At 36.4% G+C, this 19,300-nt stretch overlaps 1 non-coding gene across 1 annotated transcript; it reads right to left on the reverse strand.

The window, feature by feature from the left end:
- Positions 1-18,808: 18,808 nt before the first annotated feature.
- LOC123243408 lies at positions 18,809-18,911 on the reverse strand. The gene has a single exon (XR_006505941.1). It is a non-coding gene; the product is annotated as a U6 spliceosomal RNA (small nuclear RNA).
- Positions 18,912-19,300: the final 389 nt, after the last annotated feature.

Consider the following 19,300-nt stretch of genomic DNA (forward strand, 5'->3'; position numbering starts at 1 on the left):
ATCAAAGATGTCAGGTACAGAAGAAGAGCAAATATGCTTGTTTGACTGGAGCATAGAGTATGTGATGAGGAATAACAAGCAATAAATCTGTATAATCCTTTCCTTGTTGATTCCTCAATTCTAGTTTTCAAATTCTACATGAGGCTACTCTTCTAGGTAGCTCTACATTACCCTTTTTTAGTTAACTAAGCTTAGAAAGCTCCCACCACTGATTTCTTTCTGAGGAAATGTTTGTTCAACTCATTATTTCCTGTAGGTATTATCTTTTTTAATTAAAAAGATTCAGTTATTTTTCACTGTTTAAAGAAGAAAGAGAAATAGCTGCTATTGGTGGGTGGAAAAGGATTATTTATTATAACTCCAAACCACAGGGTTCATTCATTCACCTAGCTACTGTTTTATCGTTAGTAGACCATTGTTACTCATTTTACCTATCAAGCATACACCATAGATCCTTGCCAATGCTAGTCTTTCTTCAATTGATTATTTCCAGTTGTATTTAGTTCAGTACCTGGCACATACTAAAGCTTTAATAAATGTTTGTTGACTTGACTTTTTCCTTCAACCTCATGTCAAAGAGACTGTCAAATAAAAATATATTTCTTTGGTTCTCAAGATTTATTCATCTGGTCAGTTAGTCATTCAACAGGAATTCTATACTTCCTGGTATTTACTTCCATCTAGCCTATGGCTTTATAGCAGATATTCAACACGTTTGTTGATAAAATAACTAGATATATGAAAGGTTACTTACTGGTTCAAACACTGCCATTTGTCATGGGGGAAGCAAAACAAGTAAAAAACAAAAAGGAAACATTTACTTAAGACACTATGCTAGACAGGAAGGACACAAAACCAAAGCAGTCTCCACCCTCAAGAGAGTGTGAGAGCAATGGTATGTAGAAAATTAAATACAAAATAGGTACAAAGTAATTTCACCTGGAATGTGGGCCACTAACATTTTTATGTGTATGTCTAAGTGGAGGAAGGATGAGGAGCAGCAAAGACTATATTAGCTGTTAGCAAATAATCTGATCCTTGATGGCAGCCATGGATTCTAAGAGGTAGAGGTCAGTGGAGAACATTTTAAGCAATGGCAAAAGGCCTGTACAAAAGCAAGAGAAAGAATGTCATATATTGGGAATGACATGTAGGCCAAGTTCCCTGAACCATCAAATGTGCAAGTAGAAATAATATGAAATGACTGGAAAGGTATCCTCGGGCAGACTGTGAAGGGTTTCCAATACCAAACAAAGGTCTTTGTATTTTATCTGAGAAGGCACAGGTGATCACTAACAATTTTTTTGCTATGAGATAGAAAAGCTTGCAGTCCAAAGGAGAAGAAAAGATGTATATACACATAATAACTGGTGAATAATACAAGATGCCAAATTAAATTATTTGTAATAAATTTTCTAATACTATGTAGCACAGACTCTTGACAGCTATTGGATTTTATCCTATATCGTTTCATTGTATTTTGGAGAAGTTAGAAAGTTGTTTGTTTTGGTTTGTTTTTTAACTAAGGAAATTAGACCTAAGGCAGTCTCTGAAGATCTGGGTTTAGGTGTGTCATAAGGGTAAAGAGAGGATGGGCACTTGATGAGTAAGTATTCTGAGTGTTTTTCTTTTTCTTAATAGTAGCTGCTTCTGTCCTATCCTGTCCTGTCTTATCCTACATACCCTACCCTACTCTATCCAGTCCTATCCTATCCTGTCCTATCCTATCCTATCCTATCCTATCCTATCCTATGTTATTCTAATTATTCTATATTATTCATGAGGAAATGACATGCTTTACAATATTATGCTTATTGTGCTGTGTTTATACCATGCTTGAAACAAGCAAATTTGCAGAATACAAGGGGTTTGGGGAACCAAAAAATACAATGATATGCAAAGGTGAGCTGCTTTCAAATTAATGGATAATTTGAAACCTTATGTAGAACTTTGAAGAGACTCATTTACACCCAATATAGCACATGTAGATGGCTTAGTAGAAAGTAGATAACTTTTTGGATCTGGAGTCAGGAAGACACTCTTTCAATTCTTTACAATGGAAGGAGCTAATTTCTCCCTAGTTTCCACATTGCATCTTGGTGTTGCATTTGATGGTTTTGGATTTGGGAATCAGCAAGCCCTGGGATCAAATCCTGTCTCAGATTTCCTCATCTGTAAAATGAAGGTAATAATAGTAACTACCTCCAAAAGTTATTGTGAGAACAAAATTGGATGACCTTATAAATGGATTACAGCCACCAAAGAGCTATATTTCTGCCTTCCTAACTCCTGCCTGAGAGATTGAAAGTTTCAAAACTGACACCCTAAGGGAGCAGAACTGGTCACCCTTCCTCCAATTCCAGGCTATGTGTATTTGTCCTTTCTGAAAGAGCATTGCAGTAGTCCTAGCTAAGAATTAGTTAAACCTAAAGCTTGGAGTAGTGGCGACTATAGATGCCCACTGGGGAAAAAACCCAGGTTGTCCAATGAATTGCTTTCACCAATATACGAAGTCATGCCTTGTGAGGAATCATCCCAGCCAAACAACTCATCTAGGTCTGACTCATACCCCAGAAAATACAGCACAACTCCTCATTTGTGAGTAAGTTTGGCCACAAATGTTCCTTGCATGTGTCACTCACTACCATTTTACTTTTAAGTCTCTGTTCACTCTTCCCACCACTATGGTATATATTTGTGAAACAGTATGCCCAAGGTTTTTTTTTTTTGTTGTTGTTGTTTTTGTTTTTGGTGTGGGAGTATATGTGGAGGGAAGAGGAAGAAGGCTTATAGATAGCTATTGTTCTTGCTAAGTCACTGGAATAATTTTGCTCAGGATTAATTGAGTCTACTGGCTGATTACTAATGGAAAGCACACTATTAGGAGTTCCTGATCTATGTTTTTAGAAGGATAGTACCACAGTGTATATACCTTTAAATTGTGAGAGTAGTCATACCTCTGGGGTCCAAACTGTAAGTAGGCTCACAATTTGGGTCTCGAGATCTATTTATCATCTCCAGATAATCTAATAAAGACAGATTAGTTGATAAGGAAGTAAAGGACATGGAAGACCTTTTCGTCAGCTCATACTGCTGCTCGGTCTCCAGGAGCATGGAGTTTATTATATATATTTCAAGACTCATTTCACACAAAAGATGCCCCCCCCCAAAAAAAACAACTTCGCAGATGCACAGAAGTTACAAATTATGTCATATCAAAACACAAAAGGTCTCATTGACTTCAGAATAGAACGAGGCTAAGGCTGAATTTTGACTGGGTTCTTATCAGAAAGCCAAGTTGAGGAATATTATCTCAGGGCTGAATTGCCCCTGCTAAGGTTTTGGCCTTGGCTGTATCAGGCAGCTGCATTCCTGGCCAAAGGAGAAGAATGTTAACTTTTTAAATGCTGGCCCACTAGGAACTTAAAGCTCTCCAATAAGACCATAATACTTTTCAACAAGAAATCACAAGGATCACAAAAGGGGTCAAAAGGGGAGTCTCAGATTTTTTTCTATTCTCTTATTGGCTTCCCACAGTTGGGGAGTAGACCAAAGGATTTGCATTGTTTAATTGAAACCTCACACTGATCCTGTAAGTAGATCATACTAGTTTTATTGTTTCCCATTCCAGATGGGAAAATTGAGTGATTTGTCCAGGATGTCATAGTTGGTAGTGCCAAAGGCAAGATTTAAAACCAGATTTTCTTGACTTCTCATTCAGCATTCTATCCACAATACTATGATGATTCACTGAAGAGACATGAGGCTCAGTTAGCTTCCTTGGAAAGCAAATTTACTTGTAAGGGCTATTCCTTTGAAACTCCTTTTCTCTGTACTTTAAAAACAACATGCCTTCTAAATTATAGTTTCAGAAATTATGAGGAGGGAGCTGAGGAAGAGGGGGTTTTATGGGAAGGGATTATTCATAGGGAGTTAAAAGCCTTTATGCTTTATAGGAGCTCTTAGGGTTGAAGCAAATCTAGTATTCATTTATAGCCTAATTCATTTATGAGTTGCTGGGAGATTTCTTCAATGTAACCTCAATTCTACCTCTTTCTGAACTCTTCAATTGCTCCAAGGCTGCATTTGTTGGAAAGGTGAATTTCCTTTTGAAGAGCAATTTGCTTTAATTTTTGTTGTTCACTAAACCCATTACCACGGTTATAAAAATGTTCAACTATTTCAGGGTGTATTTTTCCTCCTTTGTCATGAATAGAAGGATAGGGACATCTGTGTCTTACTGAGCCTGGCTCCCAGTCACAAGCATGCTCTTAGAAAGAAAAAAAAAAACATTCTCAGTGAAAGGAAAGAACCGAGATTCCTCTCACCATTTCCTTGTCATTCAACCCAACTGGGTTTTGTATTACAAGTATTTTTGCAGAAAACAACAATGAAAACTTTCCTCATTTTTTTATTTCAGAACTAAGAGAGATGTCGAAAATCATCTAAACAAAACTTCTCATTTGAAAGAGAACAAGAGAGGTTAAGTGATTTGCTGGCTAAGTTTATAATCTAGTTTTTCTGACTCTGAAGACTATTTTCACTATTCTGTCGCTACTAAATACTGTCATGATTTCATCTGGACTGTTCTGAATAGATTGACATTTCTCTATTTTTAAAGATTTCTAAAGGAGATACTAGTGTTTGACCAAACCTTATTTTTTAATTAATTGTATTTATTTAATTAACTTAGAATATTTTTCCATGGTTACATGATTTATGTGCTTTCCCTCCCCTCCTCCCACACCCCTCCAATAACCAACAAGCAATTCCACTGGATTTTACATGTGTCATTGATCAAGACCTGTTTCCATATTATTGATATTTGCACTAGAGTGATTGCATAGAGTCTACATCCCTCATCATATCCCCATCAAATCATGTGATCAAGCAAATGTTTTTCTTCCGTGTTTCTACTCCCACAGTTCTTTCTCTAAATGTGAATAGCATTCTTTCTCATAAGTCCCTCAGAATTGTCCTGGATCATTGCATTGCTGCTAGTAGAGAAGTCCATTACATTCGATTATATTATTCCATAATGTATCCATATCTGTATACAATGTTCTGCTGGTTCTGCTCCTTTCACTCTGCATCAACTCCTGGAAGTCATTCCAGTTCACATGGAATTCCTCCAATTCATTATTCCTTTTAGCACAATAGTATTCCATCACCAACAGATACCACAATTTGTTCAGCTATTCCCCAATCGAAGGGCATTTTAACCAACTTTATTGACAGGAAGGAATTATATCTGTTATTGTATAGATGAATCCAGATCCTACTTAATTTGTTTTTGGTAGAGATATGGTGAAAAGGAAGGAATATATTTAAGTGAAAATAGGAGAATTTTAGATTGTATCTAGGGAAGAATGTCCTGCCATTAATGTAAAAAAATATGAGGATTGGGATTGGTTACTGAAAGAGGTGTTGTGTTGTGTTGTTTAGGATATTGTAGCTGGAGTCAGAAAGATCTTCACATTGCCTAAGCTAGTGTAGTCACTTTGGGATGAACATTTTTGACTGTGTTTAATTTATTTATATTTGACTGTTTCCAGAATTTCATAGAGTATAAGTGAGAAAGTAGAAATCAAATAATTGGAGAGTATGGGGAAATTAATAAATACTGTTAGGGTTCATACATGGCAATGGTGAATTAACTTTCTGAACTCATAGCAGGTGGATCTGAAAGGGACTTTAGAAATCATGTATTCAAATTCTTTCATTTTGTAAAAATTAGGAAATTGAAGACCAATGAGGACACAGGATATGCCCAAGACCACTTAGGTAGTAAGTAGTAGAACCAGGATTTTTACCCAGTCCCTTTACTCCAACATTCTTTCTACTGGGCTACTCTACACCTCTTTTTAAGTTTGTGTCAGCAAAGCATCTTCTCTGCTGAAAGCGCAAGAATTTTTCTTCATTTTTCATAAAATCTTCATTTCCCTTTTGACAATAGAAGAAACAGGATCTGGAAACCTTTTTACTTACTCACATTCTTCATACCAGAGTAGTCAAAAATATAGTCCATAGACTTATGCTCACCAAGAAGAAAATCTATCACCTGAGATATATTCTTGAGCCTATGGTGATTTCCCCACTCTGGCTGTTCAAGGTTAGTCAGTCAACATATCTCCTAATTTATATTGCAGAACCTTATACTAGATATTTTAGGGGAAATACAAAAGAAATAAAAGACAGTTCATGCTCTTGAGAATCATCTATCTCATAAGAGGAACTAAAGTATACACAAAAGGAACTAACATTATAAAGCAGACTAGGATATGTGTCCTACACGGGAAGGAAACAAGAATTTATTAATTATCTACTATGTGTTAAGCAGAATAGCTAGGTGGTGCAGTTGATAGATCACTGAGTCTGGAATTAGGGACATCTGAATTAAAATCTGGCCTCAAACATTTATTAGCTATGTGACTCTGAACAAGTTACTTAACTCTGATTTGCCAGAAATAGCAAAGTACTCTTGACATCTTTGCCAAGAAACCCCATGGACATGCAGTTAGAAATGACTGAACAACAAGAACAAGAACAGCAATGTGCCAGGCACTGTGCTAAGCATTTTACAATGATGCCATTTAATTCTCATGATAGCCCTGTGAGATAGGTGCTGTGATCATAACAATTTTGCAATTGAGGAAACTGAGGCAAAAGAGGCTAAATAATTTGCCTGGCATCACAGAGCTGAATAAGTGTCAGAGGCTCAGCATTCTATTCACTGTGTTGCCTAGCTCCTAAGAATAGTAGAAAATCAATGAAGAAATATTTATTAAGCAACTACCATGAGCCAAGCACTATGCTAAATTCTGGGCCATATGTACTTACAAGAATTCAGAGATGAGAAAGATAACTCCTAGCTGGATATAATGAGGCAGAGCACACAGAGAAAGAATAAGACCAACCACAATAAAGATCTTGAAGGATGGGGATGATTTTGCCAATTATAAACAGCAACTGGAAGATATTTCAGGCAAGGAAAATTATATAAGTTCATAAACTAGACCTGTAAAGAGAACTTTGGAGTCACCTAGTTTAATTCCCTCACTTTACATATGAAAAGTTTGAGGTCCAAAGAGGGATAAGTGATATTTTCTAAGGTTACAAAGGAAATAAATTGGAGAACCAGAATTTACATTCAAATTCCAGGATTCTAAATTCCACTCTCTAAGTTCAGTACTATTTCCACTGCAATACTCTTAAACAAAGGCATGGAAACAGGAAAAAAATTAACAATGTTCCAGATGTGGTGAATAGACCAATCTGATGGAATCAGAATATTCATTTAAGAACTCAGCTATAAGGAAAGATAACAGAACAGGATATGTACTCTCAATTTGCTCTTTGGAAATTCCTTTTCAACTTAAGAACCTCAGTGATTGAGACCAGCAATGGATTCATTGCCTTATTTATTTAGTGTGGAAATGAACTTGAACTGATGAGTTTCTGAATGGTTTTTAAGGGCCAAAGACTTACCCTGGAGATTTTATTGTTTATATTTATATTTTTTCTCTTCAAATGGCATTTCTACTCATTGAGGTGGCCACTGGTAAAAGTTAATGGACTATTCTTGCTTATTTCCAGGCTCTTTTTTCTTTATGGCCAAATGTAGTTCTGTGTCTTTCAGCATTTATCTTAAAAACTCCTGGTTGTATGAAAAGGATGACTCTAAACATGAGGTGGTTATTTTACATAGTATTTTAGCATAGTCCAACAAACATTTCTTAAGTTATTCTTATATGCATATGTTTATAGGAGGAACATTGATAAGTTATTGATAAAAATAAAACTATGTTCATTCATACTTTAATTTGTGGACCTAGTAAGGAACTTTTATGTCTAATATCTAAGTACCAGCCTATCCAGTGATAAATTTTTTGATCACAACTTTTAAAAAACTGTCAGTGGAAGGAATATATGGTCAACATCACAAATTTTTGAAGTAGAAAACTAATAAGATGGAGATTACAGAACAGAATAGAAACGGTGTTGGGCCAACTATGTAGCAAGAATGAGAGACAACAGATTGATACCTCAATCATGACATTCATTTTCCTAAAGTCCTAAAATGAAAGTTCTTCCTGTGTGTTGAGAGAATCCTCAATGGAGGATGCATGGTAAGCACAAGCATGATAGGTTACAATCTGCCTTGGTGAAGAAAGATCATATATAGACCTACAAAAACATCAAAGCAATAAGTTTATTCTTTGGTATGAACAACTGATGTGCTGATATTTGTTTGTAAAGATGAAGGGTGAAGAAAAAGAATTTTGGGCACAGAATGTTGCATGAGGGGAGCATGAGACAACAACGTCAATTGGAGACAGTGGGGAATTCTGGGAAGGATTCCAGGGGATGAGGCTTTTTGGTTTGGAGAGCTCAAGGAGGGAATAAGGGGTGAGCTTACTCTGGATAAACCCGAAGCCAACCTGTGGATTTCCCTGAATGAATGTGAATCCTAAAACCCTGTTTTTCTGTCAGCAGCCATATTACTACCATCAAGACAAAGAATATCTTGACCATTGGGGAGTCAGAACTCTGTCTTGAAGTGGACCCCCAAATCTCCCCATCCTCACCCTTGCCTTACAGAGAGACCCCTATTCAAACATAATTATAATTTTCTATATAGATAGGAACTAGAGATATAGAAGGAAGGGAAAGAGAAGCTTTGGGTAGTAGCCTGAATTGGCTCCCCAAAGTGAAGGACCTTGGGCTAGATACTTGGTAACCTAGTTCCCTCTGTCCACAACCCTTATCAACCACCTTGATTATCCTAATAAAATAAATAGTAGTCAGATAGCAAGATCCAGATTTCATTAAGAGCAAAAAGAGGAAGGGGGTCTCATAGCATTTGCCTGGCTGAAATTATTTCAGAGCCAGACCCACTGTGGAACCATTGGGCTGGATAAGGGGGAGCCTTGCATTAACCCAGGCTCTGAGTCAGACCAGACAGGTCCTCATATACCTCATCTTTTGTGAAAGCCTTTCTTCTAACTACTAAGGGCTGGCACACCCTCTCTGGAAAACCACCATCCCCAAGAAACTCCCTTAGTTTGTTCCAGTATCAGTGGCACCATAAAGGAGAGGAGAGAAATTCAGCTCACAGACTCATCTCCCTTTCTCATCTAACCCCTCTCTAATTGGGCCATTAATACACGTTAAATTATGATATCACAAATTTACATTTGGAAATATCATAAATTTAGATTTTGAGCACTGGCCCCTCAGTTTACAGATCAGAAAAGTGAAATGGACAATTTAAGTAATTTGCTCACACTAATAGCTGTAATGGCTAACAGAAACTAATAGCTATAAGTGGCTAACAGAAACTTTTTGCTTCTATAATTTCTAATGGTCACAATAAGTCAGTTAAACATCTTAGAATCTTCAGAAAGTCAGTTAGAACTTAAAGCTATAAATAGAGGGGAAGTTCCAACTAATGAGGCTTTTGCCTTCTGGCTTTTGCTGTGGCTGAAGGCTTTTGCTTTGGCTTAGCCTGTTAGCTGTGGCCTTTCGGCTTGTCTTTGCTTCGGCCTTGGCCTGTGCTTATTTGTCTTGGGGAAATTTAAACCTATATCATTTCTCTGGACCTCTCCCTGATCTCCCATCTCCATCCCTCCCCTTCCCCTGAATTTCCTTTGGGCCCTGGGTGGAAGGGAGGGCTTGGTGATTGAACATTGTGGGTTTTAGTTTCTATAGACAAGTAGAGTATACTCAAATAAGTTACCCCTAGTTTTAGTGTTTTAATAAGGACTTTACTTAAAAGGCAGTCAAATCTCCTGACTGGGAGAGCCGGACTCTCTCTGTCTAAACCTCTCTGCGACCCATCCCCCACCATCGCCCCTCTCCTTAGCAGCAGTTAGAAAATTCTGAACCTCTTTCTCTCTGACTAACTGAGATTAACAAATCCCCTTGTTACCTACTCGAAGCCTCTGGTGAATCATTGTATCGAAAACTGAGACAAGGGATAAAGAGGGAAGGTATCATTTTTCTTTTTATTTCTTGAGAGAACTGGGGCATCCATCTTGGCAGGAAGTACCTCCCCAAGACTTCCTCCAGCCATCAGTTTGACTGGCAGGGAGGGGCCCTCTCGACTCCTCCCTCAAGAGACTTTAGAAACTAACGAGAGAAACCCTCCAGCCAAAACCTAAACATTTCTTACTGGCCTTAATTTCCTCCCTGTATCCTCTGTCTCAAGCCTCTGGGAATAAACCTGTTTGAGCTGCCCTCTCCTACATACCCCATTTTGAAAATAATTTTAATTCCAAGGACTTTTCCTATTATATAACTCCACCCACAAACTACCCCAACAGGAAATAATTAAGCAAAACTGATATAACCATCTATTTGGTAGAATATGTAACATTCCCCTACTGGGGATAAAGGAAGTGTGATTCACTTTCTGTTCTCTTAAAACTGGTCAAATGTTAGCTAGTGTTCTCTTCAGGGTGGTCTTTTGGTTTATGTTTATCATTAAAATTAGATGTGAGATGACCAAGTATCCAATATTTTCTGTTACATGATGAAAGCAACTCTGCCAATTTTATTTTGGCAGGAGAATCTTTGAGTCTGTGTCCCCATTTATTTTACCATGTATTAAAAAACCTTGCTAGATCCCGCTCTCCTCACTAGCTTTTGTCCTGTATCTTTCCTTCCCTTCATGACTTAACTGCTTGAGAAAGTAGTCAAGGCTCGGTTACTCCACTTCCTTCCCTCAAACTTTCTTCTAAACCCATTTATAATCTGTCTTCCAACCTCATCTTTGCTCTGAAACTTAATTCTCCAAAGTTACCAATGCTTTCTTAACTGTCAAATCTTTTTTTAAACCTTTACCTTCCATCATAGAATCAATACTTTGTATGGTTCTAAAGCAGAAGAGAAATAAGGGTCAGGCAATGGAGGTTAAGTAACTTGCCCAAGGTCACACAGCTTAACTGTCAAATGGTAATGGCTTTTCCTCAGTTGTCATATTTCTCAATCTTTAAGCAGTGCTGAAACTATTGATCACCTTCTTCCTTTGGATACTTTATTCTCTTATGATTTTCATGACACTGCTCTACTGGTTCTCTTCTTAGGTCCATTTTAGCCTCCTTTGTTGATTCTTCATCAATGCAAAGACACTAGTTATAAGTGTTTCCCATAGCTGTTTCCTGGTTCTTCTCTTCTCTTTATTCTATCTTATTTAGTGATCTTATTAACTTCTTTTTACAGGCAATTGTCAGATTTATTTAACCAGTTCAATTTATCTCCTGACCTTGTGTTTCATCTCCACCTACCCATTGGACAATTTTATTGACCTCTTAAACTCAACATAGCCAAAACTGAAATATCTTTCCTTATAAACTTTTCCATCTTTCACACTTTTCCACACTCTTGTATTATTCTTCCAGTTACCTAAATTTGTACCTGTGTCATCCTCAAATCTTATCTTACATTGACTTTATATAGCCAATCTGTCATCAAATCTTGTCATTTCTGCCTCCATAACATTTCTTATATGCATCCCTGTATCTTCATTTGCACAACCACCATTGTATTTTCCGTATCGATCATCCAATTGGAGAGTTTTAGTAGTCTTCTACCTAGTCTCTCTGTTGGAGATAAAGAGTCTTTCTTCCACTCCAATCAATCTCCCACTTAGTGGCCAATATGATATTACCAAAACACAAGTTTGACCATGTCACTTTCCTCTTCAATGAGATCAAGTGATGGTCTATAACTGTGTTGGTGAGCCTATGGCACATGTGCTGAAGCATGCCAGAAGGGGCTGTTCCCTTCTCCTTTTCCATGTGTGGCTGAGGACATTTCTCCCATCACCTGCTCCTCTGCCCAGCATCCCAATGGGAATACTTCTTCTCTCCCCTGTCTGGGATAAGGCAGAGGGCTCACATGTGGCATGAGGATTGCAGTTTGGGCATTTGGTCTCTAAAGAGTTTGCCATTACTCTTTGATAATCTCAAAGATCAAATACAACTCTAGCTATTTGACATGAAAAGTTCTTCATGTGTCTCCCTTTTACCTTTCTCGTTTTATTATACTTCCTTCCATGTGCTCTATGGTCCCACTATTTTAGTTGATATTTATCAGTTATGACACTTCATATATTTTCTCCAAGCTTTTGTATTGGCTATCTTCCATTCTATGAACCCTCATGTCCATCTATTAATTTCCCTGACTTCCCTCAAGATTCAGTTCTAACCCTTCCTTTCTAAAAAGACTTTTCCTGATCTTTTTAGCTTCGAGTACCTTCCCTTTTCAGATTACTTTCCATCTGCCCTTTATATATATATATTTTATGTCCTTTATTATTTACAAATTATCTTCCCTACATGTATAAGTTCCTTAAAGGCAGACACTTTTTTAGGGGAGGGAGGGTCATTATAACCCAACACTTAATACCTATTGTAAGGGAGGAGGGAAAGCCAAATGTAAGGGGGGAGAAAGGGTTTTTTGATTGAATATATATCTTTATTTATTTATTTATTTATTATTTTTAAAACCCTTAACTTCTGTGTATTGGCTCTTGGGTGGAAGAGTGGTAAGGGTGGGCAATGGGGGTCAAGTGACTTGCCCAGGGTCACACAGCTGGGAAGTGTCTGAGGCCGGATTTGAACCTAGGACCTCCCGTCTCTAGGCCTGACTCTCAATCCACTGAGCTACCCAGCTGCCCCGATTGAATATATTTTAAAAGGTTAGGTTGCCAGGGAATTGAATAATTATCAATTCCCAATTAAGAATAACCTCAAGTCAAAATGACTTTTTATGGAAGTTTATTTACAAAATATAGGAGAGAGTGGAAGTAGAGAGATGAGAAGAGGGTAGAAGAAGAGATTTGTATTCAAGTCTGGGCTTTAATATCTATGCCTGATGCATAGTAAGTGCTTAATAAATGTTTATTGACAGATTGACTAAAGGAGCCATATTTCCATTGGGTTTCAACTTCTTTATATCTCCTAGTTCCACTAATAGAAAGAATATATAAAAATTGGTATTATTCCTACATTAGACATCATGATTAGTGGACAAGGATATCATGTTTAGCATGCTAATAATTAAGTTAAAGTTCTATGGCAGTCTAAAGATGATAGGATGTTTAGTATCATTTACTAGTAGGTATGCCACTATACTACTATTGAAGTAGGAAGGAGGTGTATAGATTGAGGGCCATTTTGTATAATCCTTTGTTTTATGAGTTACCATGGTTAAATAATTCATCATATAGTGCCAAGCGTACTGGCTGATTTCCAATGGTTTATTAACCATCCTTGAGATAATTGAATTTTACCACAAGGCTAATACGGATGTAACATTTTACCACAAGGAGAGGGCACTTTATTACTGAAACACAAGAATCCTTCCAGGTTAGTGGGGGAAGGTTTTTTTTTTTTTAGAAAGCTTATCAGCAGCATTTTTCAAATCCCTTCAGATGATGACCTTACAGTAAAACACAATTTTAGTGAATCTCACCTAGCCATGGCTCTCTAATAAAGTCTTTAGTAGACAGACCACCTTCATTTATTCAAATTACAAAAAAAAAGAAAAAGAAAAATCTTTTAGTGGACAAAAACTCTTCTCACTTTCCTTTTAAATATTGTTGGATTCATCTTTCTAAAAACACTTCTCTTATTGTGTTAATAGCACATAACTTCAGTAGCTTTTATAGGATGACATCCAAAGTCCTTAGTGTATCACTCGAAGTCCTCCACAATTCAGTCTCCAGCCTGACCACAGTCACTTGTCATCTTCAACTTTCTTTTCTGATTCAACTTAACTCTTCTATTCCTATATTCAAGTTCTAATCTAAGCCCCCATATAAAAGTCTCTTAAGTTCCCCTGACTGTTAAAATCCTTCCTCACCCATTTTGGTACACAATGATCTCTTCCATTTCTGAAAGTACTTTAGAAAGTAATGAATGTTTATATCATCCTTTTGGCAGCTCATGAATCACTGCCTTGACAACCTTTCTAGCCTTAAGCCAATATTAACATTTTTATTATTAATTTCACAGTTTCTCATGTGGATATCCTCTCCCAATTAGATTGTAATCTCCTCAGGGACTATGATTTAAAGTTATTTGTATCCCTCCTGTGTTTGGCAAAATATTTTGAGAATAGTTAATAATCAATAAACAATTATTGTTTTTTGAGGCAATGATTTTCCAAAGTCCTGGAGGGCAGAGGAAGGAGAAAAGGTTGGACATGAGAGAGTGGCAGATTTTATTTTCTCAGCGAAGAAAACACATGTGTGATACCCTGGGCCGTAGTTGGTTCTTTATCATTAGTGGTGTTTGAATGAAGTCTTGTTAAAAATTGTCTACAGATGATGTGGAATCAAAAATTCTTAATTTTGTGCATGTCATGGATCCCTTTGGCAGTCTGATGAGGAATACCTACCATTTCTCAGAATTAGGTTTAGTTTTAAATATGTAAAATATAAAGGATTTCAAAGGAAATAAATTATATTAAAATACAATAATCAAAACTATATTTGTACTCCCACAGTAAGAAGGCCTGTTTGTAGAGAAAATTCTTATAAAGGTACAGGATAGACTAAATGGTCACTATATTTTCAACCAACTCTGAGATTTAGTGGTTCTGTGAAATCCTCCTTTGGCTGGTCATGGCCTCCAAATGGCTTTTTCTTCTCCTAGACAATAGGGCCCAGGGCAGCATTGAGCCCTTGGTGTAAGGAAAAGAAAAATAGGTGCCTTAAGAAAGTCAGGAGTCAAAGAAAGCATCAAATAAAGAAAACCAAATATGTCTTTTCCAAAGTTTTACCTGAGCCTTAGTCTCATGACAGAGAAGGGGTTCATACTCTTGGATTTTATGTCTCTAGTTCCAAATGATTAGGTGCTTCTTTTCTTGGCTTTGACATTTTGGGGAATTGCAAAGCTCAGGAGAAGGTGAGATAAGATGCTTGCAACTACATTTAAGAAAAATGATGTGTAATATCCACTTTATGACATCTAAATTAGGTCTTTCTTTACCTGTTCTCCTGGGTGATACCCACCTCTAACTTTAATACAACACACATGCTTGTGTTCATCTTTCATCCTGCCACCAAATTTAATAAATACTTTGTTTATTTTTATCTAGTGTGTCCCTTGTTAGATTAGTACGTATTTTATATTTCTTATTAAATGGCAATGGTTATTTCTGAAAGCTGATAATTTACAGTTGTGCTACTAGAGAAAAAGTGGAGCAGGAGAAATAAACCTTTTGTTTTATTATGCTCTGGGAACTGATTATGGGTATAAAAGAAATAAAACAACTCATACATCCAGCAGAGCTTATTGTATTATCAGGTAATACACCTGCCTGTCTGATAAATAGGACTCAGTGGAACAGTTAATAAAAGGCTGGGAGTTATTTGGTGCTGAAATACAACAGGATAAGGCAACTCAAATGTAGTCTACAGTCTTTTTTCTGTCACCAGAAAAAGCACAAAACTCAAATAGTGATTGAAAGAGATGCGTTCTTGCCTTTAGGACAGGGAACAATGACGTTTCATGTCTGAAATTTAATCTTTCAAGGATTCCAAGCTTTGCATTTGGTGATGATTCCAATTTTGTCTAAGTCTGAAATAAACACATTTGCATTGAAATTAAAGATGTTGGCTTTGGGCATGTCAATTTGTAATAAAAAAAAATTTAGTACTTTTTCTTTGATGCTTTAAGGTTTACAAAGAATTCTCCTTGCTACAACTCTAAGAGGTAGGTAGTTGGGAATAATATTATTTCCATTTTACAGCTGTGGTTACTGCAGCTCAGAGGTATTAAACAACCTGGCCAAGTTACCATAGCTAATGAGTAAGAGCTGGAGTATGAACCCTTGTCCTTTGTTTCCAAATCCATTGCTCAAAACCAAGCTGCTTTTTGGAATTGTAGAATCACTGAATTCCGAAGCTGAAAGAGATCATGAAAGAACAATCAATCCATGTATGATATGGCCAGTGGGAAGGCTCATAAATAGGAGATGAAGTTGGTATCAAAATGAAAGCTGGTTGGTCTGGATTGCAAAGTGTATGAGTGGAGTAATGTCCAGTAATGCTAGAAAGATCAGTTGTTAAAGGCTATGCAGAGTTTTAAAAGCTAATCAGAGAAGTTTATATTTTATTCTTGAGGCAATCAGAACCCTCTGCAGTTGATTGAGCACAGGCATTCTAGGGTTAGATATTCACATATGGAAAATGAATTTGGCAACAGGCTAGAGCATGGCTCAGAGATGTAAGAAACGAGTAATGTGAAGACCAATTAGCAGGCTGTTGTAATAATGGAGGTAAGAGGTAATAAAAGTCTGAACTAAGTTGGTAGGTGTTTGAGTGAAGAAGAGAGATCAGATGGTAGAGATACTATGTACGTAGAAACGGTAAGATTTGACTATTTATTAGGCTGGGAGGTAAGAGTGAAGTATACAATATAACACTGAGATTATGAAGCTTGTAGACTGGCGGTTTGATAGTACCATTGAATCAAACAAAGAATCTGAGAAAAGGGAAGGGCTAGGAGGAAGAGGATGAGATTAGTTTGGGCACCATGAGTTTTATTTCTAGAAAATCTATTTTTAAAATGTGTAATAAGTAGCTAAGGATGAGAGGCTGAAGGTCAAACTTTCAAGGAGAAGGTAGCACCTGAAATGGGCATAGAGGAAATAGAGGGATTACAAAAGACAGGGGGTAATCAGTAAATATTTTGAGAGATAGCTGAGTATTGTAGAAAAATCGGCCATCACTTCACTCCTTTCAGCCTCAATTTCTTCAGTATTAAGTAAAAAGATAAAAGTTGACAATGTTTAATGCTGCAGAAAGTTTAAGGAAGGAGAGGTCTGAGAAGAAGCTGCAGGACTTGGCAATTAGTTTACTAATGATCTTGGAGAAAATAGTTTTAGTAGAGGGAAAAAATAGGCCCAGAGATTTAAAAGTTATTTAATATAATTCCCATATTTTCCAAATGATGAAACTGAGATGCATTGAAGTCCACACATTAAAAGAGAGTTGAAATTTGACCTCACACCTTCTGACTTCAAATGTCATATTCTTGACACTGAACCACAAAAGAGGCCAGATTGGAAACCATCTAACTTAGTCTTTAATATGTTCCATGATCCCAATTCTATCAATGTTTCCTTGAAGGGTTTCCCCATCCCCATCTCTGTAACTGACTTTTATTTCACTAGCTGATGTGAATAAAGAATTGTGGCACTAATCAAAGAAAGAAATCACTACAAAAACAAATAACATGAAGTTTAAAAATAACATGTGCATCTGACAACTAGGTCTTTTGAAAACGAGACTTCAAAAGCCAAAAGTTGAATGTGACTATGTGTTATACTTTGCTTCTGCAGAGGGAAGGTCTAGGGAGCAATATGCCCAAATATCGTCAATTATCTTGATGAATGCACACCAAATTTTGCCAAATAAATACAAGAAATGGGTATCCTGGACAGTTTCCAAACTCTTCAAATATACACTCAATCTAATCATCATAGAACTCACTAAAATATGCAAAATGTGTAGGTAATATGAATTCCATAGACAATTCAGCTGCACAATGGAAAGTTACTGATTAAAATCTCTAACTTAGTTTACTCTATAATACTGGTTTGCACTAGATGACTACTAAGATTTCTTTTAGCTTTTAGATATGTAACTGTGATTCAGGGAAGTTGCAGGGAATAGGGGGACATTCTACTCTACTTTTTAATGCTGAAAAACCTATGCCTTTCTTAAGTTTTGTCTACATAGTCAAATAAAATGGAGAATTAAAGAAAGAACCTCCTAGCTTAGTCATGATCCACAGCTGTTTTATTCCGCATTTGATTATTCATGTAAAGAAACTTAAGTTTTAAAGCAGGATGAGCCAAAGCTGTAGATAATCTGCAAATAAGTTTTTTAAAAAATAAAGAACATGTTTATATTCCTGTTTATTTCATTAGACTCACATTAATTAAACTTCCTTTCGATAGCTGGGAGAAATAACTTGGAAAAGTTCATATTGGGTGGAAATGGTGTTTTGGTGAAAAATATGACGGATAACATGAGTTTGGAAATGACATTTGAGGACATTATGGAGGAAAGATGGCCTGTAGGTGATGCAGATCTGATATCTATACCAACTACACTCAGAATAATCACCCACATTTTTAATAATTTTTTTGCTTTATAGGCAGAGTATGAGACCTTGTTTCCTCTATGCCATGTACTATATTCCAAGTAGATTTGAATTATCTTCTTCAATTAGTAAGAAAAAAGATGTATAGAATAAAACCTTATTTCAAGAGAATACTCAGGGAACAAGGTGTTCTTTTTTTGAAAAGCCCAAGTAAATAAAAGCAGAATAAAAAAATTGCTTTTATTTTAGTTCCTGTTATTGAAATATCTCTAAGAAGTTTGAGTCTATTTTCCTCCTAAATTGCTAAGTAGAGTCAATGACAATTAAGAAGCTTTCTTTGATCACCAAGAATAAAAGTTGGCAAACTATAGCACTGGTCAATATGACTACTGCCTATTTTTTGTACTGCTCCATACTAAGAATAGTTTTAACATTTTAAAATGCAATAAAACTTTATTTAAAAATATAGAAAACATTCTGAACTCCTTTCCTGAACCAAAACAGATCATGGGCCTGATTTGGCCCTGTGACTATAGATTGCCAGCCTTGACCAATGACCTTTCAAGGTGTCAAGAACATACTTCTGAAAATTAATTTTTTTATTAAATGTCACTGGATATGAAGAGAGAGAACATGTTAGTGTTTGTTTTGATGATCCACTGGTCATTCACTCTGTTTTCATTATTATTTTTATGCAATGCTTCATAAATTTGAATGTCATCCTGGCACAGGGTTCATGCTAATTTTTTCTATATTATTTTCATTTTAGTATATATGCTGACAAAGCAAACACTGGTCATTCACTCTTTTTTATGAACTCATTTCTTCTATTATTTTTCAATTATATATAGAATTTTTTAAACAATTGCTTTCTGACATTTTGCAAACCCAGTTCTCTCCCTCCCTCTCTCACCCCCCTCCTCGCCAAGTGACAAACAGCCTAATATAGGTTATTCTAATGCTGTCATGCAATACAAATTTTCCTGTTCCTCATGTTATGAAAGAAAACACATATCACACATGTAAGAAAAAAACTCACGAAGGAAATAAGGTAAGAAATGACACAGTTCATCTGCATTCATACTCTGACAGTTCCTTCTATGGCTGTATATAACGCTTTTCATTATGAGTTCCTTGGGGTTGTCTTGGGTCCTTTCATTGCTGATAATTCTTTAATC

The sequence above is a fragment of the Gracilinanus agilis genome, chromosome 3 (assembly GCF_016433145.1).
Source record: "Gracilinanus agilis isolate LMUSP501 chromosome 3, AgileGrace, whole genome shotgun sequence".
Classification (NCBI taxonomy): domain Eukaryota; kingdom Metazoa; phylum Chordata; class Mammalia; order Didelphimorphia; family Didelphidae; genus Gracilinanus; species Gracilinanus agilis.